This window comes from Aulonocara stuartgranti (genome assembly GCF_965226115.1).
Source record: "Aulonocara stuartgranti genome assembly, chromosome: 23".
NCBI lineage: Eukaryota > Metazoa > Chordata > Actinopteri > Cichliformes > Cichlidae > Aulonocara > Aulonocara stuartgranti.
In genome coordinates, this window is record NC_138958.1 from 7,053,448 (window position 1) to 7,073,677 (window position 20,230).

At 39.8% G+C, this 20,230-nt stretch overlaps 1 long non-coding RNA gene across 2 annotated transcripts in view; it reads right to left on the reverse strand.

The window, feature by feature from the left end:
- Positions 1 to 1,112: 1,112 nt before the first annotated feature.
- The window catches only part of LOC309700276, a 29,341-nt gene continuing 10,223 nt past the window's right edge, over positions 1,113 to 20,230 (reverse strand). For both annotated transcript variants that reach the window (XR_014274609.1, XR_014274610.1), the window contains exons 2-4: positions 6,678 to 6,759; positions 6,138 to 6,245; positions 1,113 to 2,043 (exon numbers count right to left, since the gene is read on the reverse strand). This is a non-coding gene — a long non-coding RNA (uncharacterized lncRNA). The remainder of the gene's footprint in view (positions 2,044 to 6,137; positions 6,246 to 6,677; positions 6,760 to 20,230) is intronic.

A 20,230-nucleotide genomic window follows, 5' to 3' on the forward strand; every position in this document is an offset into this window, starting at 1 on the left:
GAACACTTTTCTTAAAAGTGATTGCCGCAGTGATTCTACTCTAGAAACATGAGCAGGTAGAAACGGAGGCTATAGTCTGAATGCTCATCATTGCTTTTGTTACCTGTTAAACTTTAGCATCTGGCTGCTGGGCTGGGGTCGCCATTCAGTTTTAACATCATTCTGGGCTCTTGGCAGGATTAGCGTTAGCATGCTGTCTGTGCGGATGCTTGCAAAAAGCCAAAGTTATATTAGTAGCAGTTAATGCAGTTGTTTCTGTCCTGGATGTAGTTTTGCACTTTTCCATTGCGCCCTTGTCCTTTTCAGCAATAAAAGTAAAAGTAATTTCCATGCTGTGGACAGCACCCTTATTTTCCCCCTCCAGCACATGAACAGTACAGCTGAGATCACTTTCTCAGAAATCCCGAAGTTCGGAGAATATAAATGTCATTCCTGTGGCATTCTTGTTGGTTACTGTGATAAAAATGCGGTAGCAGAAATAACATTCGGTTGATGCTTAGACTAATCTGCAGACAGTGGTTCAAGGTCGTGTTTCTGTCTCATCTGTGCATTCATTTTCTACAACAGCTCCAAAAGAAAGCTGCCATCCTACAATGCATAATCAAGTCGTTTTTAAAACTATCTTTACAGACTGGCACAAAAATGGTTTCACTATCTTTGGATAGATTCAAAACAACTGTACAGTGTAAGGTTCTTAAAAAAATCTCATAGCTGTCTGGCAGGCTGCACCTCCGCTAAAGAGCTGTGAAAAAGTTTTTCTTGGTTTTTTTTTTAAAAATTTGGTTGGTTTTTTGCATATTTGTCACACTTACATGTTTAAAAAAATAGCCAGAGTAAATTAAAAAAGCAGTTTTTAAATGATAACTTTATATATTAATGGATGTAACAAAGATGTTTAAACCTATCTGGGCTCCATTTAAAAGAAATGTCCTCCAAACCCACTGAGAATATTATAATAAAGCTTTGATTCCTTATTTGTCTCAGAAAAATCTAAATAAAATTGTCCACACTTTTCTTAAACTGGTCTGGTGTCAAGAAACAAAAAGTACCAATGACACAAATACTTGAAAAACAAAAATCTTTATTTAGAATTGTGTTCATTAAACGTTGTAATAAAGCATCCTTATTTGATCTCTCACCCAACCTTTAATGAGCAATCCACACATGACAGGCTTTCATCCAAAATTTGGGCAAAACACAGTGAGTAACTCAGGTTATCAATAACAGCTATAAAAGCCCAACTGTGGCTACTACAGGAAAGGGGGCCAGTGGCTAACTGTAGCTGGTCAGAAACATTTATTAGGGGGACAGAGGAGCCCCATAATTATATGGCTGTGTAACGGCCTGGGGGATCGGCGAGACGCTGATCGGCCTTTTTCTTTCTTTTCTCTCTCTCGCGCTCGCTCTCTCCTCCTCTCTGTCGCCGGGGCGGAACTCATTGTGGGTCTTCGCTGGATCGTTGTCTACCACGCGACAGTGAGAGTCAAGCTACAGCTCAAGATAAGTCAAGTGTCTTTTGTGAATATCGCACTCATTCCTGTTTCCTCATCTACAGACCCCCTGGATTACCTTTCCCGTGTGAATCTGTGTGTCAAGTGTGAAGAAAGGAACTGCAGTCGTGTATGTGGAGAGTTGGAGAGCGAGTGATTCCCCCCTTGGATTTCCCTGGAGCCCCGTCCCTCGCATTGTTGTATATAGCACTGCCCGGCACTCTCTGTATATACACCTGGTGAACTCTGTAAATAAATACTTGTGTTCAGCTGATTCAGGAGTCCCGCGTTTGAGTCCCCTGCGTTGAACCTTAATAGGCTGATGGATTCAGGTCACAATCAGGAGAGAATTTACTAAAATTTAATGAAGAAAGGAGACAAACAGAGATTAAACACAGAAAGCACAAATGGTCCATTGTCTAAAAAGAATGAACAGTGCTGTGTAGGGACATCCATCCAGCTTCTTCTGCTTATTCGGGGCCAAGTCGCGGGGGCAGGAGCCTAAGCGGAGAAGCCCAGACCTCCCTCTCTCCAGCCAACTCCTCCAGCTTGTCTGGGAGATATAATCGTCCCGGTGGGACATGCCCGGGAGGCAATCAGGAGGCATCCTTGTCAGATGCCTGAACCACTTCAAATGGCTCCTTTTCACTCTGAGCTCACTGAGCATGGTGCTGTAATAGTCAGTTCCTGAAGTATATCCCCTCTTAAATATTCCACAATCAGCCATCTGTGGTATTATTGCAAAATGGAACCGTTAAGCAACTAAAGCAACTCAGACACAAAGTGGCAGACCACGTAAAACTGTGTGCTGAGAACTTCACGGCAGGGTAATGTGTAGGTGGCCCAGAACAGCCAGTTCAACAAAAGTTGGGAAGCTGTTGTAAAATGCAAATAAAAGCAGAATTAAAAGATTTGCAAATGTCATAATCCCAAACTCTATTAACAATATCAAACATTTAAAATGAGAAAATATTACTATTTTAATAGAAATAATGGCTTGTTTTAATTTTGATGGCAGCAACGTGTCTCCAAAAAAGTTGGGACAGGGCGGGAACTGAGGAGACGAGTTTCTGGACTTCCCATTGTTGTCTGATAGGATTCTAGCTTTTGTTTCAGGTGAAAAATCTGGGCTTTGCGCAGGCTGGTTCAGCAGCTGGGGTCTTCTACTAGGATGCCATGCTGTTCTAATAGATATACTATGCAGTTTAGCATTGTATTGCTGAAATTTGCATTGCCTTCCTTGAAAAATACATCAACTGGATGGGAGCATATGTTACTCTAAAACCTTTCAGCTTCTATGGTGCCTTCAAGTGTGCAGACTGCCAATTCAGTAGGAACTATTGCTGGGTATACAGTGTGCAATTTTTGGCTAATTTTGAGACGATTTTTCAGTCGTTCGACCGTTTTGGTGATCGGCCCGAGTTTTGCCTTCATCGTGTGTCGTGCATCGTGGAGGTACGTGGAGTAACGATAAGCGATTAACACCCCACGACTAGCTCCCGATCATCAATCGCTTGGTTGTAAGAAAATCAAACCTGTTTGAAATCCTGGCGACCATCGTGAGGGTGTCAACGCAGCCTCTCACACTGTGCACGCGCAAACACAAAAAAAACCCCACTGAAATATACACTACAATGGGAAAGTACAAGAGGAAAAAAAGAGACCTCTACTCATGCTGGGCTCCTGGGAGGACAGCGTGAGAACAGGAAACAAAAAAACTCCTCTGCACAAAAAAGCACATAAATGTCCACAGCACAACATTATGGGACACGTGACAAGCCACAGGGTCGGGTGGGGGGATGAAGTGTCTATGTTTTCAAAGAAATTCTGCCTCCGTAAGATGCTTTGTTTTGTTTTACCAATCATGTCACTGATCTGTTGCCAGTTAACGTAATTAGTTGAAAATCTTTCTCTGTTATTTTAATTACCATTTAATTCTATAGACTTTGTTGTCCCTATCCCAACTTTTTTGAGACATGTTCCTGCCATCAAATTCAAAATTAGCTTGTAATTTTTTACAATTTTGACACTTGATATTTTTTCTGTTGCAAATAAAATATTTGGTTATGATATTTACAAATCATTGAATTCTGCTTATGCATTTTTCAGAGCATCACGACTTTTGCGCAACTGAGTTTTATATAGATAATTCAGTGTTTAAAGATTAATGTACAAAAAAGAAATACAAATTACATTTAAACTGGCATATACAGTTGTGATCAAAGGTTTAAGTACCCTCTTCATGGATACATGAATGGTATGCTAATTGTGTGCTTTTAATGTTTTTTTGAACTGTTCTTGTCCATGGTGGAATGATTGTACTGCATACATCATACAGCATAAACAAGTTTGAGGGTCAAAGTATACATACAGACCCACTAATATTTGGTTAAATATTCCCAAAACTTCAATCTTAACCCTATTAAAATTTGTGGATTGTGCTTAAAAGCTGTGCTTCTGCAAAAAACAAAACAAAAAACAGCCTAGTTTTATGAATTCTAACATTTCTGTCATAAAAGTCAAATATCCAACCAGAATTATGTCAGAGACCTGCTGGTGAGTGCCAAAAGTATCAGATTGCGATATACAGTGGGGCAAAAAAGTATTTAGTCAGCCACCAATTGTGCAAGTTCCCCCACTTAAAATGATGACAGAGGTCAGTAATTTGCACCAGAGGTACACTTCAACTGTGAGAGACAGAATGTGAAAAAAAAAAATCCATGAATCCACATGGTAGGATTTGTAAAGAATTTATTCGTAAATCAGGGTGGAAAATAAGTATTTGGTCAATAACAAAAATACAACTCAATACTTTGTAACATAACCTTTGTTGGCAATAACAGAGGTCAAACGTTTACTATAGGTCTTTACCAGGTTTGCACACACAGTAGCTGGTATTTTGGCCCATTCCTCCATGCAGATCTTCTCGAGAGCAGTGATGTTTTGGGGCTGTCGCCGAGCAACACGGACTTTCAACTCCCGCCACAGATTTTCTATGGGGTTGAGGTCTGGCTAGGCCACTCCAGGACTTTCAAATGCTTCTTACTCCTTTGTTGCCCGGGCGGTGTGTTTTGGATCATTGTCATGTTGGAAGACCCAGCCTCGTTTCATCTTCAAAGTTCTCACTGATGGAAGGAGGTTTTGGCTCAAAATCTCACGATACATGGCCCCATTCATTCTGTCCTTAACACGGATCAGTCGTCCTGTCCCCTTGGCAGAAAAACAGCCCCATAGCATGATGTTTCCACCCCCATGTTTCACAGTAGGTATGGTGTTCTTGGGATGCAACTCAGTATTCTTCTTCCTCCAAACACGACGAGTTGAGTTTATACCAAAAAGTTCTACTTTGGTTTCATCTGACCACATGACATTCTCCCAATCCTCTGCTGTATCATCCATGTGCTCTCTGGCAAACTTCAGACGGGCCTGGACATGCACTGGCTTCAGCAGCGGAACACGTCTGGCACTGCGGGATTTGATTCCCTGCCGTTGTAGTGTGTTACTGATGGTGACCTTTGTTACTTTGGTCCCAGCTCTCTGCAGGTCATTCACCAGGTCCCCCCGTGTGGTTCTGGGATCTTTGCTCACCGTTCTCATGATCATTTTGACCCCACGGGATGAGATCTTGCGTGGAGCCCCAGATCGAGGGAGATTATCAGTGGTCTTGTATGTCTTCCATTTTCTGATGATTGCTCCCACAGTTGATTTTTTCACACCAAGCTGCTTGCCTATTGTAGATTCACTCTTCCCAGTCTGGTGCAGGTCTACAATACTTTTCCTGGTGTCCTTCGAAAGCTCTTTGGTCTTGGCCATGGCGGAGTTTGGAGTCTGACTGTTTGAGGCTGTGGACAGGTGTCTTTTATACAGATGATGAGTTCAAACAGGTGCCATTCATACAGGTAACAAGTGGGGGACAGAAAGGCTTCTCACAGAAGACGTTACAGATCTGTGAGAGCCAGAGATTTTCCTTGTTTGAGGTGACCAAATACTTATTTTCCACCCTGATTTACGAATAAATTCTTTACAAATCCTACCATGTGAATTCATGGATTTTTTTTTCACATTCTGTCTCTCACGGTTGAAGTGTACCTCTGGTGCAAATTACTGACCTCTGTCATCATTTTAAGTGGGGGAACTTGCACAATCGGTGGCTGACTAAATACTTTTTTGCCCCACTGTATCTTGCTAAGGGACAGTAAAGTAAATATGAGCCTACTTTTAATGTATATATTTGAGCCAGTATGTACAATTTTGATCCTCTGTGCATGAGAGGAAATCCAAATTAAATTCAAACCTGTGTACCTAACTTTTTTCTCTTTTTTTAAAGTCTTTGAAGTAGTACACTCCAAAATCATTCCACTTTCGAAAATGAACAGTTCAAAGAAATCATGAAAAATTCCAAATTACGACAACCACGATGAAAAGATGGAAATTTTTTACCACAACCGTATTGCATATGGTAATCGATACTTTCCCAAATAGGAAACTAGTGAAACTGAGAGCAGTAAAAAGTAAAAACAGCATAAATATATCACATACACTAAGTATCAAACTATTCATTAAGTATTTGGAAAAAGTGAAGAATCTCTCTTTATAATAACGTATGATCATGTATGTACTTGTGTAGGTGGTGAATAATCTGAATACCTCTGACCTTGCTGTAAGGTCATGGAACTGTATGTTGTAGCTTGCAGGTATACGCAGGTGTCACAGAGTGATAGAGAGCAGCCAAGGTGAAGACACTGATGGGTTTATCTGTAAACGTTTAAAAGGATCTTTTTCACACACGTATCACCATTTAAAACTCTTTTCTTAGGAACAGCATGCAAATCTCGGAGAACTTTGTATTCTCAGTGGGGAAGATTTTGAATAGTCATAGAACAAGATGTCTCTCCTCATTTCAGTTGATCATTTCACAAACTGTAGAACAGTAGAAGATGTCAAATAAGTCAAACTTTTAACCTTATTACTTTTAACCTAATATCGCTTGCATGATATCTTTTTTACTTTTCCATCTCTGAAGGAGGTTTTAAGCTTCTATGTGAATGAGGTCATGGTATTATAAAGACTTAAAATACTGGTCAACAGTGTAGGTTTATTTTCCAGCAAGATACCCTTTACATTTTCATTAAGTGTGAGAATATAATCGTGTGAAATATCAAGAAACCTTACCACGTCTACACCTACCTATGTTAGCTGACATTTCTGGTAATTTTGATCATGGTCTTGGTTTGTAGGTGATCAATGTCATCTGGCTCCAAACTTAGGGCTCATTGGAGAGAGAGAGAGAGAGAGAGAGAGAGGGAGAATCATCAGAATCTTCACTTTCAATTTATCTTTCATTTGATCCTTTTTGTAGTTTATTGTTTTCTCTTTTCTGTTCTACAAATTCATTTGATTTTACGTTTCTTGTTTTAAAGTGGCTGTAATGCAACATTTTTAGAAAGGTCTTGACAGAGTATGGCATCTGTGTGGAGCTCCTTTTTATAAAAGTGTCAGTGAATTTCATCTCATTGTTTAGCTGTCACTACAAATTTAACTTTCTGTCAAGATTATGTGTAGTGCTCATATCCGATCACGTCACATACTTACACGTCATTATGGAAAGAAGCCCAACCACTTCCCGTGACCACACATATGCATGTAATTAATAACAGAAAAAAATGAACGAGTTGCTTATTCAACTTATAATATTAAATTATTTAAACATGACATTCATGCAGCAATGTAACACTTGCATTTGTACTTGGATATGAAGGAATGCAGTTTTAATTGCAAAAAATAATTACATAGTGTAGTGCTGCTAGCGTTAATCTCGTTAAAATGATGTTAACGCCATTAGCGAGTTAGCGTGGATCGCCCCATGCGTGGGGCTGCACGCATTAGGGTGGTTAGCTCATTAACGCCGTGTTGCGTTAACGTCATTTTAATGAGATCAACGCTGACAGCACTTCTACATACGCATTTCAGTTTCTAATAAAGAGAAAAAAAAAGTTGTAGCCTTGTAAGAGTAAATCTTGAAAATCAGGGTAAAAAGACTATTGTTCATTAGTGTGACTTATGTTTATTTGGCCCATACAGTGTATATGAGAGATGGACATAATTTGAAGAGTTAACAGTGAATCCCCTTAAACCACTTTCATCCTTATATATATATGTATATATACTGCATATATGTGTACACACATTTTGCTTTTTTTGTATTATTGTTGGGTCCTTACTAGGGGTGGGTTTTTATAATCGATTCATCGATTAAAATAGATTCTGGCTTGGATAAAGTAAAATCGATTCATTAAAATCCTGAATCGATTTTTTTAATATAAATTTATTTTGCCCGAAATGCCAGAATCTCTGGTGACATCTCACAAAATTTCAAGAACCACCAAACAGTTAAGACAGTAAATGACAGCAGGTACACAGATTCTAAAAAGAAAAGAAAAAAGAAAAAAAAAGGTACATGGATTCTGCACATAGACTTAAACACACAGCGCGACCCGCGGATCAGAATCAGTTAGATGTCGCCTTTCTCACGGTCGGGGCTGAAAGCCGACAGCTCGCTGATTCTGATCTGTCGGCGGGTCCGTGCTTTGTGTTCACGCCCTTTATGAGCCGATTCTAAAGCTGTTAGTTTGATCTCTCTCCAAACAATATTGACCGAACCAGCAGCAAAAGAAGACCCAAATGCTTCACATAAACATCGTCATGACTTCACTCTGACTTTTACTGTTTTGCTTCCACCGTGATGCACAGCTCTCTCTCTCTCTCTCCCTCCCTCTCTCTCTCTCTGTACTTCAAGAACAGTTTCCCTTTCTTCATTATTCGCTTGCTTGTTACGCACCAGTCTACTGTTGTTTACAGCGCTGTCAGCTGCTGTTTTTTTCCCTTTTACATTCTTCCGAAAAGAAAACCTCATTTCTGCTGTTCAATACTGAACAAATTTAAACTTTTTAAAATTATTCAAAATGCAAAACGCTTAACCGTGTCTCTAATAAAACCGCTGTAACTTCAGAGGCAATGTTCATATGTTGATTAATGGTTTTCTTTCGTTTTTGATGTACTGCAGAATATTTTTATAAAATCCCAGGCCAGGAAAATCACCTTCATGTTTTTCTGTGTTTTATCTTCAGCTACTTTGACACAAAGGCATCTGCTGTGATGCTCACACCTTTGATAAAGTCTTGCGTGTGTCAGCTTCCTTTTTATTGATACAAAAATATGTAAATGTACTGATCTGAATTATAATATTTCTGACTGTCAAAATTTCCCAGATTTAAATCGAATCGAATCGAATTAAATCGAATCGTGGATCGAATCGATTCGGGACCTTGTGAATCGGAATTTAATTGATTCTAGAAATCAGTGACGATACCTAGCCCTAGTCCTTACTATACAACAGGGGTTGGCAACCCTGGGCACGCGTGCCACAGCTGGCACGCGAAGGGTTAACTGATGGCATGACCATAGCTGGACTGGCCATCGGGCATATTTGCACATTTGCTCGGTGGGCCGATGGTGATTTTTCGTTTTTATGGGCCAATGATTTATTTATTTTTTTGTAACGGCATAAACAATGAAAGTAACATTAGCAAGTGGTGAAGGCCAGCAGGTACATGAGGGAAAGGGGAGGCAAGAGGAGAGACCTTCAGGTAAGAAGTTATGACCTGCAGTCTATCTGGGTCAGATATAAACCAAGTTTAGGTGGAGTTTATTTTTGTTTTGCTGACTTTTTACAGTCAGTTACAATAACTCGTACTGCATGCTAGCTAGCATGACGGAGTTTCTATACAGCTGGGTGGGTGCTATGATGTTACTGATAGTGAACTTTATTTTATTCATAAGGTTAATTAGTAGAGTTGCCAACCATCCCGTAAAAAGACTGAATTGCCCCACATTCAGAGAAAATATTAGGCATTTCGTATTGAGCTGAAAAGGAACGCAGTTTGTCCCGGACTTCAGCTAGAATGGAAAAAGACAGAAAGCTGGAGTTATTCTGTGTCTTTACACTGCAGCTGCCTCTTCTTTTCTTATTCTCTCCCCCTCTCCCTCCTGTTGCTACTTCAATCATCAAACTGATCAATGATCAGCTGTTGTTAGAATTTATTTAATATTAATTTCTAGTATCAGCTGATGTTTGCTGGAGCCACAGCTGTAAAGCTGCTGGTCATTATGTTGTTTTGGATATGTGAGAGGGAAACATACAGATGAAACCAGGAGATGTTCTTACTGAATCATCAGAACTGAACAGGTGATGGAGAAACAGGTTTACCTTTTAGGTGACATGAATGAGTTGAAAGGAAGTTGTGAAATTTTCAAATGTATATCGTGATAAATATTTTTGGTCATATCGCCCTGCTCTATTTGGCATCATTCTTTTCAGCACAACCTCACATGTCTGAATTTACTTATTTTTTCATTTTGACATACTGTATCAACACAACTGATCTAAAATCACACAAAAAGCATCTCTGAGTAGAAAAACATGATACAACCATTTAAACCAACTACTAAAACTAAAATTAGAGAACAAAAACGTGTCACAATAAGATGCCACACAAATTATTTGTGGAAGTCCAGAAAATATTTTCTGTCAACCACAAAAGGAGGAGCACACCGCAGGCCTAAAACCTGCAGGCCTGACAGCAGGAGACGTATCACTCCCCCTGTTTTCCACCTGGACACAGCGTTTGTATTGCAGTTTACATTTGGTGACTTTTTAGCAGCAACTGTGACATTCACTAGTGCCCTCATTGTTGTGACACACAAAACAAAACAAATGACCACACCGCACACTAACTACACACTCCAAACATGCTAAATGTTACAAATCTCTCACATGTGAAAACTCGCTTGCTCACTCTGTCATGCCGCCGTCACTCCCAAAACATCCCCCTATTTCTAAACAACCACATGTTGCCATATAATTTTTTTGTCCATCCATCCATCCTCATCCGCTTTGTCCGGGGCCGGGTCGCGGGGGCAGCAGCCTAAGCAAATAATTTTTTTGATTGGTCAATATGGTACATTTTTTCACCAATATGAAAGGGGTCATGGTTTTTATTCATGCACTGTCCTGTAAGATTAGGATTTGACCCCAGGGGGTTAACCAGTTGATGACTTCATGGTGGCTAGAGGCATCTTTTATTTACAGTCTGTGGTTTGTACTTTTTCTCTTGATCTCTTATCACCACCACATCTGCGGTAACAATTATTTCCCCCATTCAGATGACATTACTCTTTCCACCACAGATGCAACGTTGACCCCTGAGTTGGTTGTTCAGGTCTCGTATTCAGGAAACCTGCTAGTTCTTTCACCGTAACTTTCTCACATTTTTGGTTTAAACGTGGCAGAAGAGGAAATAAGGGTGATGGTTGGGGATTTTTTTTTTTGGTAAGCATTGATCAAAACTTCCGTTTTTCTGAGAATCAAAACTTAAAAGAGATTAGAGCATGTCTTGTGTCCTTGGTTTTTGGTCATAAAAACCCCCCAAAACAAACAAAAATGCATAGAGATGACACAGGTAGTGAACTGCTTGTGTGCATGTGCCCTAAATATCAGTCAAACTAATGAATTATTTCATAAGAAGGTCATCACAGTTCTTAGGATAATGTGTAACATAAGCAAACAAAAACTCACTGAAACTTGACCACATGTTTTAAATTGTTTAGCATGCTTCCCAGTGGACTCAGAGTAAAAGACGGCCCAGTGAGTTACATGATAGTGAAGATGACATTTAGCTTGTGCTGAATGTGCATTTTAGGAAGTTCAATCAAAGCATAAACTGGGGTTAGTATATATATAAATATTTTTCCCTTCTTATGTATTCGGGAAAGTCTGTGGTGTGCTGCTGTACGTCATAAAACCATTTATTTTTCCATCTATACCACAGTCCATCAGGTTGCCCCGAGATCAACTTTATACTCCCCCCGCTGTGTCTATCTGTGTTTCTGTGTGTATGTCTTGTACATGTAGCGCACGCCCACAGTCTCTCCACCATCATCCATTTCCTCTATTTTTTTCCTCAGCCGGGGGAGGTGAAGCTGGAACACACTATGTCTAGCATTATCAGTGGTCTTAATTTCCGTTGTGACACATAAACATCCTCTTTCTGTCACCATAGATCGCCCCACACAGGCCAGCTGAGTTCCTCTGTAACTGCCTGGTGCTCAGGGCAGGTAAACAAACTGTCCATTCAGATACTCTCACATATACTCTCAAATTTAGGTATAGTTGATAAATTGATTGTTTATTCAAACTCACAGTCATAGCATTCATATGATTATATTCTACTGTGAATGATAGAGTTAATTTGTGTTTTGTTTGTTTCGTTGCTTTTTTTTGTCTGCAGTAATTGATATTTGGCGTTATGGTGCCGCTGTGGGATCATTGTGCTTTAATGCACATATATGGAAAGCTTAAGGTTGGGTGTGCAGCAGTAAAAGCCACAGCTTAAGGACTTTTTTGGGATTACTGGTGTTGTTTTACAATTGTTTTTGGTTGTATCTATCTGAGAGATCTTTTGCTGTCTGTATGCATCTAGTGTTGTCTGAAACATCAGTTCTGCCTTCTGGGGTATCTCAAGGATCAGTTTTAGGTCCGGATCTCTTTTTGCTTTACATACTCCCTATAGACCAAATTATCAGACGTTACAATAATATTTCTTATCATCTGTTCTTTTAAAGCTTCTGAGTTTTATAAATGGTCTTGTTTAAATAATTGTCTGTCAGAAATCAAACAATGGTTAAATGACAACTTCCTCCAGTTAAATACATATAAAACAGAAACTTTGATTATTAAACCTGATCACATGTTCTCAGAAATTAAGCAGCATATCAGTTTTTTAGACCCTGCATTTCAGTTGATTCTCAGAAATGTAGGTGTTATATTTGACAGTTCAATGTCTCTTGAAAAACACTTCAAACAACTGTTTCATAACTGTTTTTATCATTTAAGAAACATTTCTAAACTCAGACTACAGGTGTTTTAAGCTACGTTCACACTGCAGGCGAAAGCACATCAAATCCCACTTTTTTCACCCTATGTGACCCATATCCGATCATGGTATGACAGTGTGAACAGCATAAATCTGATATTTTCAAATCCTATCTGGGTCACTTTCGTATGTCGTACTTCTTCTCGTTTGGATTATTTTAATGGTCTTTTTACTTGTCTCAACAAATCAGCTTTGGATCAAGACTCTTAACTGGCACAAACAACAGGTCAGACAGTTTCGGCTTCTCTTCATTGGTTGCCAGTAAATTTTAGGGTTCATTTCAAAATTTTAGTCGTAACTTTTAGAGCTCTTCACAGCAAAGCTCCCCAGTACATCTCTGACCTGTTGAAACCTTATGCTTCATCCTGAGCACTTAGGTCTTCAGGTCAGAGGTTACTATTGGTCCTACGTACTAATTTCAAAACACGTGGGCATTGGCTTATCAGGCACTGGCACCAAGGCTGTGGAAATCTCTTCTGTTGTCTTTATGCTGTCTAGACTCCACTGACTCCTTTAAAAAGCAACTGAAGACATTTTTTTTTATACAAACAAGCTTTTTAATAAATTTTTCATTGTTTTATATTATTTTATTTATATTTCTGGTTTTATTGTGAAGCACTTTGTGATTTTTATCTGTTAAAAGTGCTATGTAAATATTTTATTTATTTACTTACTTACTATCTCAAATAGCGAGACCTGATATGTCACTGATTATGTCAAACATTGTATGAAAAGGAGGGGCTGGAGTTGAAGTTGGTTTGCAAAGAGGCTCATCATCTGTGGACAGGTAAACGGTGAGCCCTATATTGATTTGCCAATTGAATGCACGATTGGCAATTGGCTAAGCTATCGGCTATTGTGCTGACATCAAGTGAGCTTAGACTTTGTGACCTGCCTGTCTGATATACTTAATGTAATAAGTCTCTAAAGGTTCTCAGTCATCCAGGTGATTGTAGTCTAAGCAGCTTGGAAAGAAAAGCATCTGGACTTCTTTAAGTTGCTTGAAGATTGTGGTCTGTGGTTTCAGGCCCAGCCACACACTCAGTCAAAAACTGGTTCATCCCAAAGACAGAACTCCTAAACAAAAACTTAACAATGTGGTGTATGCTGTACAGTGTAGCAAGGAATGCCCAGACCTCTACATTGGAGAGACCAAACAGCCACTTCATAAAGCCATGGTACAGCATAGAAGAGCCACCTCCACTGGACAAGACGGCTGTCCATCTGCATTTAAAGGACAAAGGTCACTCTTTTGAGGATGCCAACGTTCACATTTTGGACAGAGAAGACAGATGGTTTGAAAAAGGAGTAAAAGAGTCCATCTATGTCCACTGTGAATGACCATCTTTGAACAGAGGCAGTGGTAATGATACTAAGTGCCTGTCATATATAATGCAGTTTTGAGATCCTTTCCCAGACGCCTTAACGCCTACTCACATCCTGGGCCTTTTGGCCTCCAGAAATCACATGATTAGGGTGGGGCTAGGTTTCAGAATGGGTTCACCCGAAACCTTGGCTGATTGTGACCTACACACATTTTCACACCTTGGCTTGTGCAATTAGGTAGAGGATCAACAGGGGGTCCATGTCTCTCTTGGGGGGTCACTCCCATAGGGCGTAAACCTGGGACTCTCCACCATTTGACCTTAGAACTGAAGAAGCTTCTCGGATGAGAGGCGAAACATCTTCAAGCAACTTAAAGAAGTCCAGATGCTTTTCTTTCCAAACTCCTTAGACGACAAGGAGCTTGTCGTCATGTAATAAAATGACTATTCTCTGAAAAGCAAAAAAGACAGAACAATGCTGATCTGAAAGAATAATAATGGTTTGAAGTTACATTATAGTCACAATCCACTTCAAATGTTTGATAAAAAATACATGCATAGTGCTTTCAAGGGTGAGAAAACAGTGGTCCAAATGGAGATGCAATGCTAAGGCTGTAATGAAGAAAAGGTCAGTGATTCAGGTGCAGATAAAGGGGATTTCCTTCAGTGTGTCACGGCATTAATGGTAATAAAGCTGTCACATCCGAGTCTTCATCTTTCCTTTTATCTGTGTCTCTATCTAAGTGGAAGAAACCATTGAAAGTAAACAGATCATGGAGATACTGTGGTTTCACTAATCGGTTTATGAACCTGCAATTTTTTTTTTAAACCTGTCCTGTTCAGCAGTTGTAGCAAGCAGAATTATGGGCTGAATGCTTTGTTGTGGTAGACGTATTTTCTTTCCCAAGAGGAGCACCGTAGACTCTCTGTTGGCATCTCTTGGTAATGTTTTTCCCTAGTGGATGTTTTGCTGGAGCAGACAGCGGATAAAGGCCAGATGCTGGGTCTCCAACTGCTGCTTCCACCCCAGCCTCTGAAGTGTGGACTGACAGGTGCCACCCCATAGCCAGCAGTGATCCTGGGATGCAGTTAACCTGTCCCTAGACCCAGCCAACCCCAACGCCAGAATCGTGTAGGAAGTGGGGATGTAGAAGACCCGCCTACTCCCCCTCCCTGCTTGTCGATGTTAAAAATGGCCTGTTTGATTCGTGTGTTGGTATACGTGAGTGAATGAGATGTAGAAAGCGAGTATGACTGTATGAAAACTTGAATGCTGTTAAAATTCACATGAGCCCATTGGCAACAGCATACCCAGCAAAGCCACTTGAATGGTCCGACCAACTGTGGTCTATGCAGCTCATGTTCACCCACCGAGACCCTACGTGTGTCAGTGATGTGTTGTCAGAGGAAGTGGGTGGAAGAGAAGGCTAGGGATGATTAAGACTGAGATTCAGAGGAGAGAGCCAGGAAAGCAGGTTCAGTAAGCTCTTTAGTTTTTATAATTATATTTTTATATTTACAGTAATGCCTTTGGATTTAGTCTTTAACATTTTAAGGAACACTGCAAACATATTAAGCAACTATTTATCAATGAAGCCGATGATACAAATCCACTAGTTGAATTACAGGCACGTCTTGAATTCATAAATTCAGACAAAACTGAATTTATGAATTAAATGAATTAAAAATCTGAGAAACATGGTGTCTAACCAGATACCGATAATGCCACAATCAAAATGCCCATCTTGACCAGGGTATGTCCTTCAGTATGCATATTAAACAAATATGTATTTATATTGTGCATTCGCCCAATATTTTCAAACGTAAAAATTTAAATAATGCCATAAAATATCTCTAAGCTGTCTCATAGTCATGCTGAGAAAACTGGGCTCGATTATTATCTGGTTCTAAAAACTATCCCTGAAAAGTCTTCACAGTGGAGGCTCCTTTAACCTCCTAGGACCTGGCATCCACATATGTGGACACCACATTTTGGGCTATTTAGACCAAAATACTCAATTTTGCTCTACAAGGGCCTGATATCCACTTACGAGGATATTATACCATTACTGTTCTATCAAAATTTTAAACAAATATCCTCATATGTGGCTCTCATTTTCCTAGAAACAAAAATTAGGTAAAAAAAAATCTGGTAATTCTTTGTTTTTACATTCATCAGGTCCCAATATGCCCAAATATCAAAGAGAAATTAAAAATGCATGCCATGAATGAGTTCGGGTCTTAGGAGGTTAAAGCACCCATGTCCTAACTATCTGGTAAAAAAAATTGTATGTAAAGTAATTAGACAATTTAAATTTAAAAAAAAAGGCATATTCTGACATAAAAGTGAAATAATGTGTCTGTTTCTATCACCAAGTATGTTTAGACTTTGATTTACACATATGTATACAGTGAGCTTCCTCGGTTGCTATTCATCAGTGGTTAAGCATTTAAAACTTGGCTACACCTACAAAAACAAATGAAAGTCAGAACTCGATTAGAGTGGGCAGAAGTTGTACATGACATCACCGTTGTCGCCCACTTCAACCCAGTGAGAAAAGTTTGTGTCCTACATCATATGCTCAGATACCAAATGAGAACATTTATTTTAAGGGCCTTCAGAGGGGACCTATTAGGCTCTTTTGCAATTCAGAGAAGTTCCCAGTTCTATATAATAATGTGTCTTAAACTTGACCTTGGAGCAGCAACTTAGTTCATCCACTGCCTGAAATTGTGCCTTTATGTCAGGAAATATTCATTAATGTTGTTTAGGCATTCAGCAGTTATCCGTCGCGCCACCTGTTAATCACAATTTTCTCACATTCCACACTTTGGACTCAACCACATTAAGATTAAAAGAGTCCCAGAAGTCTTTCTTTAATGGCCTAATATATTACATATTGCTTTTAAATGCTTTTACCCAGTGGACCTTGTTGTGATGGCAAAACACAGACTCTGCTATTAGTGTTTCTTTTTTTACTCGCCCTGTGTTTATACACCACTTTACATTTAATCATTGGTTGTTATTATTAATCTCTGACTCTTTTCCACAGTTTGACCTTTGTCCTATCTCCTTCCGCTCACCCACAACGAGTCGCATTAGATGGCTGGTTCTGCCAGATGTTTCTTCCTGTTAAAAGGGAGTTTTTTCATTCCCACTCTCACCAAGTGCTTGTTTCTAGTTTTCTTTCTATTATTGTAGGGGACTGACCTTAAAACATAAAGTGTCTTGAGGTGAGTGCCTTGTTGAGATTTGGTTCTATATGAACTGAATTTAATTTAATATTAACAGAGTCTCATCCCAGCTACCATTAATTTTATTATAATGATCACAGCATTGGCCCACCATTGCTTTGATATACAGCTATATCAATACTGAGTTCACAACTTGTGCCTGTTGTTCCCAGCAGGGGAGGCCAAACAAACATTTAATCAGTTACTGCAGATTTCAATATTTCAGATTTGCCACTTTATTTCTAAAGCCTCTTCCTGATGCTTGTGAGTGGCACTAGGAATACACTGGATGGAGGTGGAGGTAAGCACTGATAACAAGAGAAATGAAAGTAAGTAGAAGATGTGTGTAAAACAGAAATAGGCAGGTAGAAAGGTAAAAATGCTAGTAGTAGAGGTCATGAAAGTGGATGAGTTTAAATAACTGGGTTCAGTCATCCAAAGCAATGGATAGTGCACAAGGGAAGTGGAGAAGAGAGTGCGGGCAGGGAGGAGTGGGTGGAGTGTTAGGAGTGATATGTGATAGAAGGATAGAGCAAGAGTGAAAGGGAAGTTCGTGCGACAGTAGTGAGATATGCCGTTTGGTTTGGAGACAAACAAAAAGGAGGTGGAGTTTGTGGTGGCAGCTGAAGATGTCATGATTTTCATTGGGAGTGACCAGGATGGACAAGATTAGAAATGAGCACATCTGAGGGACAGCTGAGGTTGAGCAGTTTGGAGACAAAGTATGAGTTGTAAAGACGAGATGGTCTGGATATGTGCGCAGAAGGTATAATGTTTATACTGGACAAAGTATGTTGAAGATGGGGCTGCCAGTCAGGAGGACCAGTCGAGGTTTGTGGATGTAGTGAAGGACATTAAAAGGGCTGATGTGACAGAGGAGGATGCTAGGATAGGGTGAGATACAGGCTGATGGTCAGCTGTGCTCACTTCTAAAGGAATCGGTCAAAAGATCTGCTACTAGTGTCAAAGCTAAAACATTGAACCATGCTGTTCATAAATCGTTTTGTGAGAGGTTGCAAAGGCAGCATAATTATCCTTATTACCCTTCTTTGCAACATTACCACTCTTTCCCATGCACTTGATTTGCATTTATAGAAAAACACTTTCTTTCCATTTTCACTTTTTCCAGAAATTTACATTTTGTGTAATTTGTGTGTCTTTATCTTTATCGCACTTTCAGGCTTGCAATCTTGGATGTACTGATTTAAATAAGTAAAAAAAGATAAATTTTTTGTATTCTTGCTTTCCAGTGAGCTTGTCCAGAAAGTAAAAACCGCTTAGTTATTTGCAGAAATGATTGTTTGTTTAATCAAATGATCTGCAGCCCACATTTCTGGTAAATTCATACTTTCCATTTCATTCACACAGGGAGAAGATGGGCACATTTCTTGGACAATACACCCACACTTTTTGGTACTCTGCTCCCAAAACAGCAAAGTGTGATGGTTGTGGGGAGTGGGGAGCACTGTGGAAAAGTTTTCTGCAGCTGGCTGAGTCATTATGAACCTATTTATGCATCAGAAAGGACAGAACCAGAGGGACAATGAAGGGGAGAGAAGCCTAGATAAACATTTGACACTTTTCTATAGAAAATCAAAAGTGCACACGTGGCAGGGCAAGATCAAACTACAGTGGATAGATAGGAGATTGAAATTGAGATACAAAGAAAAAAGAAAGGGAGAGGAGAGGGAAAAAACTGACAGCGAGAGAAAGAGAGAATCAGAGACAAAAAGAGAGATAGGTGTCCCTACATATGGACAGGGGAGTCCCCAAGGCCCTGCTATGGTGAGGCTTATTTGTCCCACCTCCACATTGGGCTAGAGGCTTTATCTTGTATCTCGAGTGGGCTTTTGTCAAAAGTGTTTATGTCTGGCTATTTAATGTCACCTTTCCTAAACAGACTCATAGAGCTTTAAGATGGTATGGGGATTCCCCCCTGTAGCTTTCTGCCCGTATCTGTCAAGTTCTCCAGCCTGCAAAAAGCTTCATAGACATGTTAAAGGCATTTGTGAGCAATTTATAGACATTAAAGGCATACTGTACAATTCCAGGAAGCCTTCTGCTGACTAAAATAATAAAAACTGGTGGACCCCCTTAGAGCTGTTGTTAATGCACTGTCAAAAGAAAAGGTACAGTCCCTGTAGACATTGGATGCCACTCTAGCTTTTTTTTTTTCTTTTCTTTTTTTGGGAGAACGTTGTAGTCTCAGTTTCAGACAGGCAGTTGAGTTCTGTCTATGAGTGCTATCTTCATAATAAGTGAAGTTTGAAAGAATCAGTTGAGATTACATTAGAAATCGAGTTTCTGTGACTGCCGTGTTAGTCAGTGGCAGATGCACAGAATGATAAAGATACTACAAGAATGTATGTGGAAAATGCTGAACACTAATCATGCAAATTACACATAAGTATAAGCACGGGCTTGACTTGCATCTTTGTACATCATTCACAGTGTTGGCTTCTTTGTCTTTTTACCCTATCTTGCACAGACACATATGGGTTAGATGCTTAATGATCTCTTGAGACCTTTCTGCAAGAGACCATGTTCTGCAAATTTCACAGAGTCAGAGATCTGTGTGTGCATGGTTAAGGTCAAGTGCATTACATCAACAATAGAAACGGGAGTGCTTAATGTACCTATAAGTAGAAATGATTTCATTCGCTATCTCATATAATGATGTGGCTTTTCAAAGTGTAGCCTGCAGACCAAAGATGTATGTAACACAATCTCAGTGGTGATAGGATTTAGGACAGGACCACCCTCCCCCAGAGTCTAAATGGTGGTGGTGGTGAAGATGAAGACTGAGGTTTGAATGGACCTCTGGTTTAGGTGTCTGAGGGGAGGTGGGGGAGGGGGGGGGGGGTCTGAAAGGGAGATTTAAACCATGTGAAGCACAAGCTCCAAGATGATGGGTGAGAAGATTTGACTACAGTACTGATGTCAGTTTTGTGATTGACAGCGTGGGAAAGATGTAGTCATGTAAGGAACAGAAAAGCAGCCAAACACCCAGGAAAGCAGGCAGATGAGTGATTACAGATCTACCTTATTAAACTTCATAAAATAGAGATAGTATCAAGAATTCGACCAGCCATCTCAACTAGTGGTTAAAAAACCCCCCAACAACACATGAGCACCAATATAAAATACTAAAAGTGCAGGCATTTTCCCCACGCAGCCTTTAATCATATGC